The sequence below is a fragment of the Neolamprologus multifasciatus genome, chromosome 17, assembly GCF_963576455.1.
Source record: "Neolamprologus multifasciatus chromosome 17, fNeoMul1.2, whole genome shotgun sequence".
NCBI classification, from domain to species: domain Eukaryota; kingdom Metazoa; phylum Chordata; class Actinopteri; order Cichliformes; family Cichlidae; genus Neolamprologus; species Neolamprologus multifasciatus.
The window spans coordinates 10990028-11000504 of NC_140455.1; the positions used below are offsets into that span (position 1 = coordinate 10990028).

At 38.4% G+C, this 10477-nt stretch overlaps 1 long non-coding RNA gene across 1 annotated transcript; it reads right to left on the reverse strand.

The window, feature by feature from the left end:
- Positions 1 to 329: 329 nt before the first annotated feature.
- Positions 330 to 4046, reverse strand: LOC146498975 (uncharacterized). Its single transcript, XR_014870332.1, has 4 exons — positions 3198 to 4046; positions 2880 to 2916; positions 2209 to 2299; positions 330 to 1435 (listed from the first exon to the last, which is right to left on the reverse strand). It is a non-coding gene; the product is annotated as an uncharacterized LOC146498975 (long non-coding RNA).
- Between the last annotated feature and the right edge of the window lie 6431 nt (positions 4047 to 10477).

The following is a 10477-nucleotide window of genomic DNA, read 5'->3' on the forward strand; positions in this document are numbered from 1 at the left end:
AATTATCCCAGGAGGGCTGTTTGATATGCACATCTAAAACAATGTGTGATATGCATTTTTTTTTCATCCTCCAAAATACCGCTAAGCTTGTAGTGTTTACTTAAGGTTATTGAACTTGAAGAGTTCCATCTCTGTTCAAATCCAACTCATAGCCTTTGCTGTTTGAGTTAACTTGGTCAGACCCTTATGACTTTGGACTCTGTTGTACCGTTAAACTAAAAATAAGGCAAGCATGTCCTAGGAGTTGAATCCACCACCAGCCGAGGCCTTTCTGTGTGGAGTTTGCATGTTCTCCCCCTGTCTGCATGCATTCTCTCTGGGTGCACTGGCTGTCTTACACTGTAAACCCGAATTAGTTGACTGAACTCAAAACTTTTGTGGAAACTGATTACCTCAAAAGATTTAAGTACACAAACTCATCTCTTCTAAGTATGGGGCTACTCAAAATTTATATTTATTGTTAACTTAAAAATTTAAAATTATATTTTATTAATTGAGCTTTACTCAAAGACTGTATACTTTAATTTCAATATTTTTGTGTTTCTTGTAGTTTATTATTTTGATGCAACACAATGCAATTATATTACAACCTAAACTCAAATTATATGATTATTAATTAAAAGATATTTATGTTCCAATGTTTGAGTGTAGACTACTAAAAAAAAAAAAAAAAAAGTACGGAAATTCAGTTACTTTACATTTTGTTTATTTAACATTTTTTCATGAAAATTTAAAAACATCACAAATGTTTTTATAAAACCACTAACATGGACATGGGCACCATAAACTGAGCATTATAAATTCAGTGTAGAACATTTATCTTTTTATAAAATCACAAAGGACGACATCAATCCTAATGGCAACTTTCTCAAAATACACAAAAATGCAAAACAAAAAGTCAAATACTAATCACTTTTTTTTAAATAGAAATGAAATTTTTTTTTTTTTTTTAAATGGGTACAAAGACAATCAGCTTCCAAATAACCAGATAAGGCAGTCAAGTATAGGAAAATTAGGTAAACTGATGGTTAAATTCACCCAAAGCCTGTAGTAAACTTAAAGTGCTTTAAATAAAGTGCTTCAAACAAAGTGCTCAGTAACAGAGTGCATGTCCTAACAAACATTGCCTTATATTCCTTAAGAGCATGTAGGCAGGGGTTTCAGGGGTTTGCCGTCATCAAGCCCCATGAAGATATTTTGGACAAAGGCAAATGTGTGAAACAGCTTCCTGGGGTCGTCTAAATGTAGAGCATAGATCAAGCCAAACAATAAAGCAAATGCATCTGCAAATCTGGGAATATCACGCATCACCTAGTCGCCTTTCACCACAACAGCCATGCTTGAGGAAGTAAAATGGACTGGACTGGCCGTTGGTAACCACAGTGAGAAGGGCAACTGGAGTGTCAATGAGGGTCGACTCATCCAATGCATCCGCCTGGAATAGACACAGTATCAATGGTAAATGGCCTGTATTTGTATAGCGCTTTACACATTCAGTCATTCACCCATTCACACACACATTCACACACTGGTGATGGCAGCTACGTTGTGGCCACAGCCGCCCTGGGGCGCACTGACAGAGGCGAGGCTACCGGACACTGCAGCCACCGGGCCCTCTGACCACCACCAGTATGCAACAGGTGAAGTTTCTTGCCCAAGGACACAACGACCGAGACTGTCGGAGCCAGGGCTCGAACCGGCAACCTTCCGATTACAAGATAAACTGCCAACTCTTGAGCCACGATCGCTCCAATTAAATAAGTAAGGTTGGTTTGAGAGAATGAGACAAGCATGACCTGTAATCTAGCAAAACATTCAGCAGTGTAGTGGGTCACTTTGTAACGAGTTAGGGTACTCTACTTTTTTGAAAATAGCTAAAGTGTTAGCTTCTTGCACTACATAATTTGTATGTTTGTTATTTTTCTAAAAAAAAAGTATTTTTTTATTTCATGACTTTATCTCAAAAAGAAACTAAATCTTGACTTCAGCCTGGTTTGGGGGCCACCTGCAGCATAGCCGAAGTGCTGGGATACGCCTCTGCTCCTGACCCTGTGTGTGTTTGTGTGTGTGTGTGAGGGTTTTCTAAAGAGAGGGTATTTTGCTTGTACAATTTGGTAGCTGCTAGGGTATTCAATTGTATTTTAAAAAATCCATGGCATTTTATCTCACTGGCAGAATTTAAGTTATGCAAAAATACATTTACATTACATGCCTTAAAGAATTCTGGGTCCTCCTCCCACAGGTATACAGGAAGGGCATGTAGCACTGCAGTGCGTTTCACGTTGATATCAGGCGCCTCCTAAAAAGGGAAAAGAAAAGTTCATTTAACGCAAAGTTTTCAGGTGTCATTCTTTGGGGAGAATACATGTTTATGAAACTGCATGACATCGGACTCTACTAAGTTTTGGAGACATTTCTGTCTCTTGTGACACAGAGTCTGTTTCTTAATCATTTGACAAAAACCCTACACAGTATTTTAAAATAGTGTTCTCCAGATCTATATAGAACATGGTGTTCAAAGCAAGGAAAAATTGTGTTTATCAGTGAAACTTTTAATTTGTGTTAATTTTATCATTATCAATATATGAAATCTGCACCTTAAGGGACTTAATGAATGGTTTCTTCTAAAAATTAGAAATGATTGAGTCATTTCACATCATATGAAAATATTAATTTTTAATACAAATTTGGCCCTACAAAAATGGAAACTCAGTAACAAAGATAATGGAGATTCTCTAAACACGAGCGAATATCACAGTAAAATTGTTGATTGGGATTTACACATTGGATGTATCCTCAGTGATTTGGTACTGAACAAGAACTGAACAACTGATGAAACAACTTACTTATGTGACCACATATGAAGTGTTATAACTTACCACAAAAGGTGAACTGTGCCACTGACCCTTGGTAGATCTGCACATGATAAAAAAATGCATTATAAATACTAACACGGCTATTAATAATTAAACTGGCGGGGTACATTTAAGATGTTAATGTCACAAAATAAAATAAACTGGTAGAAAGAAGTACAAGGTAATGGTAATGGGGGATGCCATGAAAACATATCTTTTCAACATGATTCAGTGTGACAAAGCAGGGGCATGATTAAAAAGAAAAAAAAAAACAGGTCTTTTAACCTAAAAATGTTTTAATGGCCATGAAGAAAGGACTCTTCAATAGATCTTTCAACTCACCTGTGTTTACTGTCTCCACCTGAAATTAATTGCAGTCTGTCTGTTTCTTCCGTCTTTGTGTCTTCAGCCTTGGAAGAAAAAATAAAAATATTGAAAACCTTATCAGCACACTAAATATACAACACCTTGCTATATTTCAATTGTTTTAGATAGAAGTTGCCACTGCTAGCTAAGTCACTTTTGAACAACGCTAATGAGAAGAAAAGAAAACCTGCCGAACAACGAGGCTGCTGTTGTAAAAACGCCAACTTTCTCGCGTTGGCAAGGGGTCGTTAAAATATCACTGAGACCCTTTCTTTATGTGTGATTCTTATTAAAACTGTGTTTTAATCGGTTAAAACTGTAAAACTAATGACATCATCGGTTTGAAAAAGAGCGCGAACAACAGCGAACAACTATTCACTACCTGGGTCTGTGCTTTTTAACACAACAGCGCATTCGAAAACAAGTTATTGGCTGCAACATATTAATATACTTGTTTTTTTACGGAAAAAATAAACATAACGAAGGTTCCGTTTTACTTACAAGTTTCTCCAAATGTGCTCTCCAGTCGCTCGAGAAGGGCAGCCATATTGAACAGAATTTTCTGTCAACGTCGTTCAGGTTAGAGAGAAAACGTCATGACGTAGTTGACGTACACATGCGGAGCTCGGAAAAAAAACATTTACTCAAAAATCATAATTAAGAAAGCAGTATTTACTCTTAACTTCTAAGCCATGTACAATTATAACTGTTTGAATCGTTAACAGAACAGAAAAGTTTTAAGTTGTTTCAACTTTGTGAGGAATTTCAATTGTTATATCCACAAACTTTATAAGTCAGGTAGACTGTTGGGGTTTACAGTGTAGCCCAGTGACCGACTGGTGACCTGTCCAGGGTGTCTTGCCTCTTACCCTATGCCAGCTGATTTGGAAAAGCACAAGACAATTAGATGGGAGGATGTAAATAAAATAATTTAAAAAAGACTGAATAAGAAGAAACACTGATAGCACATGCAACTGTGAGACAGTCTTTAAATGTACAATATATCAGTATTTCCATGAGTATTAATTCAAACTAGTCCAAATTCCAATCATATCTTCTCCAAAGTAAGTATAATGTTAGTAAGCATCAAGTGTTCATTTTCTGTTGCACAGAAACAAAATCTGGGGTCTACACAGAAACCTTACCAGGATGTCAAAATATACAAATATATGCCAAAATATACTTAGATGTAAATGTGTTGGTAGGAATTCCATTCTCTTATTTATCAATTTCCCAGTCAGCAAAGGCTGAAAAATATAGTTAGTGCAGAAGTATGAAAAAGTCCTCCGATGGCCAGTTGTACAGTAACAATAGATTCCCACTAGACAAGAACAAAAAAAGTTTTGTTGTTGCTGCAGCGGGGTTCAGCCTGACCCTGGTAAGCCTTTATTCAGTTGATAGTTGGATGCCAGCACAGGTGTTAGTAAACAGTAGATTTCTGCCAGGCTTTCTCCTTAAGTAATTGGAGTCACTGAATTGGAAAAATGATCCATGAAGACTGTCATGCATTCAGTTAGTGTCCTGATGCGGCTTGTTTAACAAGATGCTGATTATTTGCCATTCTGCCTTTTCTCTCAAATAAAACCAAAAACTAAATACTTCATCCTTTAATACTAAAACTGAGCCTTTAAAACTTCACAAACCACAAGATTTGAAAAAAGGAAGCAGCCGAAAGAAGCTAGCTCTGCTCTATGTGTAAATGTTCCAAATACTTGAAAGCAGTATTTTGGTGATCTTTTTTAATTGACCATCAAGAAGTACAAGCAAGACAAGTAGTGCTTGCTCAGTGAAATCTGAAAATACGCTTAAATTAAAAAATACTAAAGGGAAAGTGATCACCGTCGTAATGTCTTAAAAATGCATTCTGTTCTCATAATGTCTGTTTTAGCATCCTGTTAAATACTCCCATCTTGTTGGTCATTGTCTTTGAAAGTAGCTTGATTTGAAGCTTTGAAATCTAAAAATCTGTCATTTTAATGGCGAGCTTGGCGAGCTGAGAGGCAGCTGCTTTGCCAGAGCTCTCTGACAGGACATTCAAGACACAAGTTTGCTAGGAAAGGACCCCTTTCAACACTCTGCAATCAGTTGTGATCAGTGTGGTATTACACGCATGCACAGATACACATGAAAACAGACAGAGCAGTACAAGCTAATTAGACTATGATTTATCATTTTGTGTGTGACAGGTGCTGCCTCCTCAAGACATTTTTAGATTTGCACAAATAAGAAATCACACCTCCGTGATTTAGAAGTAATGGACTTAGAAATTTGGAGTAAATTTTGAAAAATACAGGGATGAACATAAAGTTTTATACAAAACATTTACAATGTTCACAAGAGCTCAATTCCCCCTCTGGAAGCATAGCATAAATCTCTGTCTACAAGGTTAGAGGCTTCTCTTCAGGCAAGTCACAACAACAAGAGAGGAAAATGGCGGGTAAACAAAAACAGAAAAGCTTTGTACAAGGGATTTATTTTAGGCAGGGTTTGTTCTTTACAAGACCTGTGGTTATGTTTCAGGATGTTCAACATAAGGGCAACTTGACCTGAGAAAAAGAGGAGCACACAAGCAAAATTACACTGACTGAAAGTTACTGTTTTTTCAAACTTTGTGAATTTTATCCATAACCACAGATTAACAAGAATTTAAATTGAACCCCTGGTATTATTCTGCACCCTCTCCAAAGACAAATTGGTTAACACATTAAGAGGTAGATCATCCAAGTTCATTCTCACAGGATCCTGTTTTCCAGAGAAGGACACTCGACCTGAAGCCTTCATTCCCCAGACACGCCACCAAGCACAGCTGTGGCAATCAGGAGAGTTTAAAAATGCAATTTCCAGAAATAATGAACCAATTAAAGTTAAATGCCATCCATAAACACAGACTAATCTTCTTCTTATTTGCATTTTGTAATTTATTATTTCAAAGCACTCATCTTAGCATGACTGAATGGTTCCTGTGCTTAATAATAAAGAGTAACTCATGATATCTATCTAGCAACCTTTTGCCAACTTTATTTAGAAAATATGTTGCTCTTTCGAGAAAGTGAGTGAATTTTGGCATCGTAACAACTATGAAAATATGCCTGAAAAAAATGTAATCTTCACAGGTATGCCAGGAATTGCTAAAATGCCAAACCTGCATTAGACCTTAAATCTGTTTTCCTTCAATTAACATTTTGATTGAATAAATGGCTTTGATAATTAGGTAAAGTATATATCCACCCTTTCAATATGGACATAGCAATGAGTAAAACTAAATAAACACTAGGGATGGGTATCCGGTTCTGACATAAACGGTAGTAACCAGACCGAAAAGCAGCGCACATTTCGGTGCATCGTTTTACTGAGATGTCATACACTTTGGATTCTAGCCAATCATTTTACCTTTGCAAGCATAGTAGGTGGGCCCAGGTACGTACATTCTTTTAGAGCAGAGCTACAGATTAAAAATGCCCAAGGCGAAGCGGTCAAAAGTCTGGCTGTACTTCACAGCAAAAGATGCAAACTCAGCAGCCTGCAACAAGTGCTTTAAGATGACACTGTGCAAAGGAGGCAACACCTCGAACCTGATGAAACACCTGGCGACACATAGCGTTTTTTTAAAAGCCGAGAAATGCACCGTATTTGATAGCTTGCTGCAGGACCTCACACCAAGCACATCTACTGCAGGCGTGGTGCCTTTTATCAACCCGGAGTTAGCAACATGAACCCAAAGAGGAGAGTCCTGGCCCCTAGCCCTGCCAGTGTAGCAGAAATGATGACGGATGATGATGGCAGCAGCAGCCGTTTTTCTCTGGGTCAGTAGCTTAATGTTGTTCGTGTGTAATTTACGTTGAGTAGGCTAACCACAATATTAAATTAATGCATGTAAGGTGAACTAGCAAACACCGTCGTAGTTACATGCGGCTGTCTTCTTGTTTGATGGCAGATACTCCCTTCACCCTGGCCAAAAAGGCTAAAATGACCAAAGGAAAAGTGGGAAACAGTTAAACATGAGATGTTTTTGGACAAAGTTGGTGTTTTTTTTCCATTGTTTAAGCACTGCTTCCAGCCAAGAGTGATACCATATATGCCCTATAGCTGCAGAAAAAGGCTAACATTGTTATCTTTTTACAAAAAACAGCTAAACATGAGAGGTTTTAGGACAAATTTGTGTTTATCTTTATTCTTTAAGCACGGGTTCGAGCACCGTTTAAGCACCGACACCGTTTCAAAAGTACCGGTTTGGTACTGGTATTGGATAAAACCTAAACGATACCCATCCCTAATAAACACACGGTGTTTAGTAGCATATAGGTAGCCAATAAATATCCTATGCTTAACTTACTGATTGTGCAGCATAGAGTTAGAAAAGCAGGAGTGTTAAGGTTGATGATATACCCTCTGGTGCCCCTGGACACATCATCAGTGATGTAACCTGGGGTCATTGGGGGTTTCGGGTCTTTCAACAATCAGATCCCCTCTCCCAGGCAACCCAGCCAGGGTTGATCAAGCCCCAGCTTGTGTCCAGGTAGCGCTACCCTATGTGCCATTCCTCTCCCCTTTTGAGCCACAGCCACCTCGACGCCGCTTCTGCTGCATTGGTGGCCAACTTGATGGCTCTTCGCTGGTTTGCCCCTACGATGCCTAGCATTTTGTATGCCCTGCAAAGGGATTGACCCGCGAATCCTCGACAACCCACTTCGATGGGTTGGCATTTTGCCCACCATTCATTACTCCGGCACTCCTCCACTAACTCAGAATACTTTGCCCTCTTCCTCTTGTGGGCTTCCTCCATACGGTCTTCCCAAGGCACAGTAAGCTCTAGACGGATTACCTGCTTGGAGGCAACAGAAGTAACAACGATGTCTGGCCTCAGAGTTGTCTTGGCTACCACTTCAGGGAACTTTAACTGCTTTGCCAGGTCAACTCCCAGCTCCCAATCGTGCGCTGTTGCCAACAGGCCTGGCAAGGTGTTTCGGAATGGTACTGCAAGCTTCTCCCCGGCTTTTATAAACGTTACCTTGTTTTTAACTGGGCAGGTGCTCTTAAGGTCAATTATTCAATCCGCACATTAGCATGTAAGTGGAACTAGCATTAGTCCATCAGTTCTGAGGTTTTAAGCATGGGTCTTAACCCCCATATGGTCAATGGGAAATAGATAAGACTGTGATTGTAATTGATAGCTTCCAAGTTTTGTGTATGTGAAAATATGTGGTGAGTGTTCCTTGAAAGAGAACCTTGCTCTCAGGGATATCGTCCCCTTAATAAGCTAAACTGACTTAATCTTTGTGTCAGAGAAATTTACACATGTAGGAGAAAACTGCTATGGTTTAGTTCTTGATGATTATAGGATCCTGATCAATACCTTGTTGTAGTAAACGTGCCTTCTAGTGATGTGCGGATCGATCCTGAAATATTGATTCCTCCAATACCAGTCATTTATGTTCTAGAATCGATTCTCACATTAAAATATCGATATTTTGGTAATTTAGGGTAAATTTGTAGTTTATCATTAACAGGAACACAGTGTAAAGAAACTATAACATTCAGATTGTCTACATTCAAAGGAACTACTTCCTCTTCCGTCTTTCATAGTCATGTGCGAAATACGGCTGTCTGTCTTGCAGCCCCTTGGCGTGCGCACTCACAACAATGGCTGAGCGTAATTGGAGTCATGTGCGAACGTATTTTACCTCCACAAAAGCTGAAACGTGGTTTGCGATAGTAATGGGATTTCCAGCTCCCTTTAGAGAACCGGCTCATTCGGCTCGGCTCACTAAAAAGAGCCGGCTCTTTCGGCTCAGAACCGGCTCTTCAGGTTGTTTTGTTGCTTTAATTAATTTATTATTAACAATAATATAAAATTATGCACAAAAGGAATTACTAATGTAAAAAAAGGTGGATTTATTTATATATGTTTACATATAATTTTATATATATAATAATTTTATATATGCGGTGGCCCCTAGAGACAAAACACGTACAAACTCCAAAAAGCACGTACAAATTCCAAAACACATTTCTAGAGTTAACTGAATTTCCAAAACAGAGCTACCTAGATCACTTAAATTACACAATTGAAAGCATATGTGTATTGTTTGTGTATTTATACACAAGCATATATATTCAAATAATTTCAAAAAAATATTTGTTTGCCTTTTACTACCACACACCAAATCCGGTCGTTAGTACTTGCTGGCTTGTGTAGGTAACAAAAGCTCAACACTGCACCTAGAATTCTGGAGCACTTCTGTTGTCTTTTGTACGTGTTTTGGAGTTTGTACGTGCTTTGTTTCTAGAGGCCACCATAAATATACTTTTGTTTATTCACTCCACATAAAATGTAATAAATAAATCATATAATACAAAAACCAACTATTTCAACTTTTAACTATTTAAATTTTCAACTTTTCCCTTTTAAACCAATTTAAAGTGAAACAACACAAAACACTGCAAACCACAACACAAAAAATGTAATTAAATATAAATGAAAATATGAAAACAAAAAGAAGATGCATATTCTCTGTCATATGGACCTGCATGAATAAACTTTCTGAATCCTTTATCATCTGTGGATGATTACTATACCTTTCTAATGTGACGTTGTTGTCCCTGGTTCTCTTTCTCTGTCTCTCCCTCCCGCTCTGTTCCTGTGCTACTGCGAGTCCAACTAAGATGCAACTCGGGATTCCACCCCTCGCTGCCCCTATGCCGTCAGGGTTAAAAAAATAAAGTATAAAAAAATTTGGAAATTTGGACATATTTAAATACACTATATTTTATATATTTATGTATACACACAAACACATCCTCTGGTTGATGTCTGGTGTACTTTTGTCTGTTGTCATTGGGTTTTTGCAGATATTTTGAACAGTCGGAGATCTTTTTCACCTGACTGGCACTCAGACTCTCAGATCTAGGGATGGGTACCGGTGTCCGGTGCCATCTGACATAAACGGTAGTAACCAGACCGAAAAGCAGCGCACATTTCGGTGCTTTTTTTTTCCTGAGATGTGATACACTTTGAATTCTAGCCAATCATTTTACGTTTCCGAGGATAGTAGGCGGGTCCAGGTACATACGTTCTTTTAGAGCAGAGCTACAGATTAAAAATGCCCAAGGCGAAGTGGTCAAAAGTCTGGCTGTAGTTCACAGCAAAAGATGCAAACTCAGCAGCCTGCAACAAGTGCTTTAAGGTGATACTGTGGAAAGGAGGTAACACCTCAAATCCGATGAAACAGCTGGCGACGCATAGCGTTTTTTTTAAA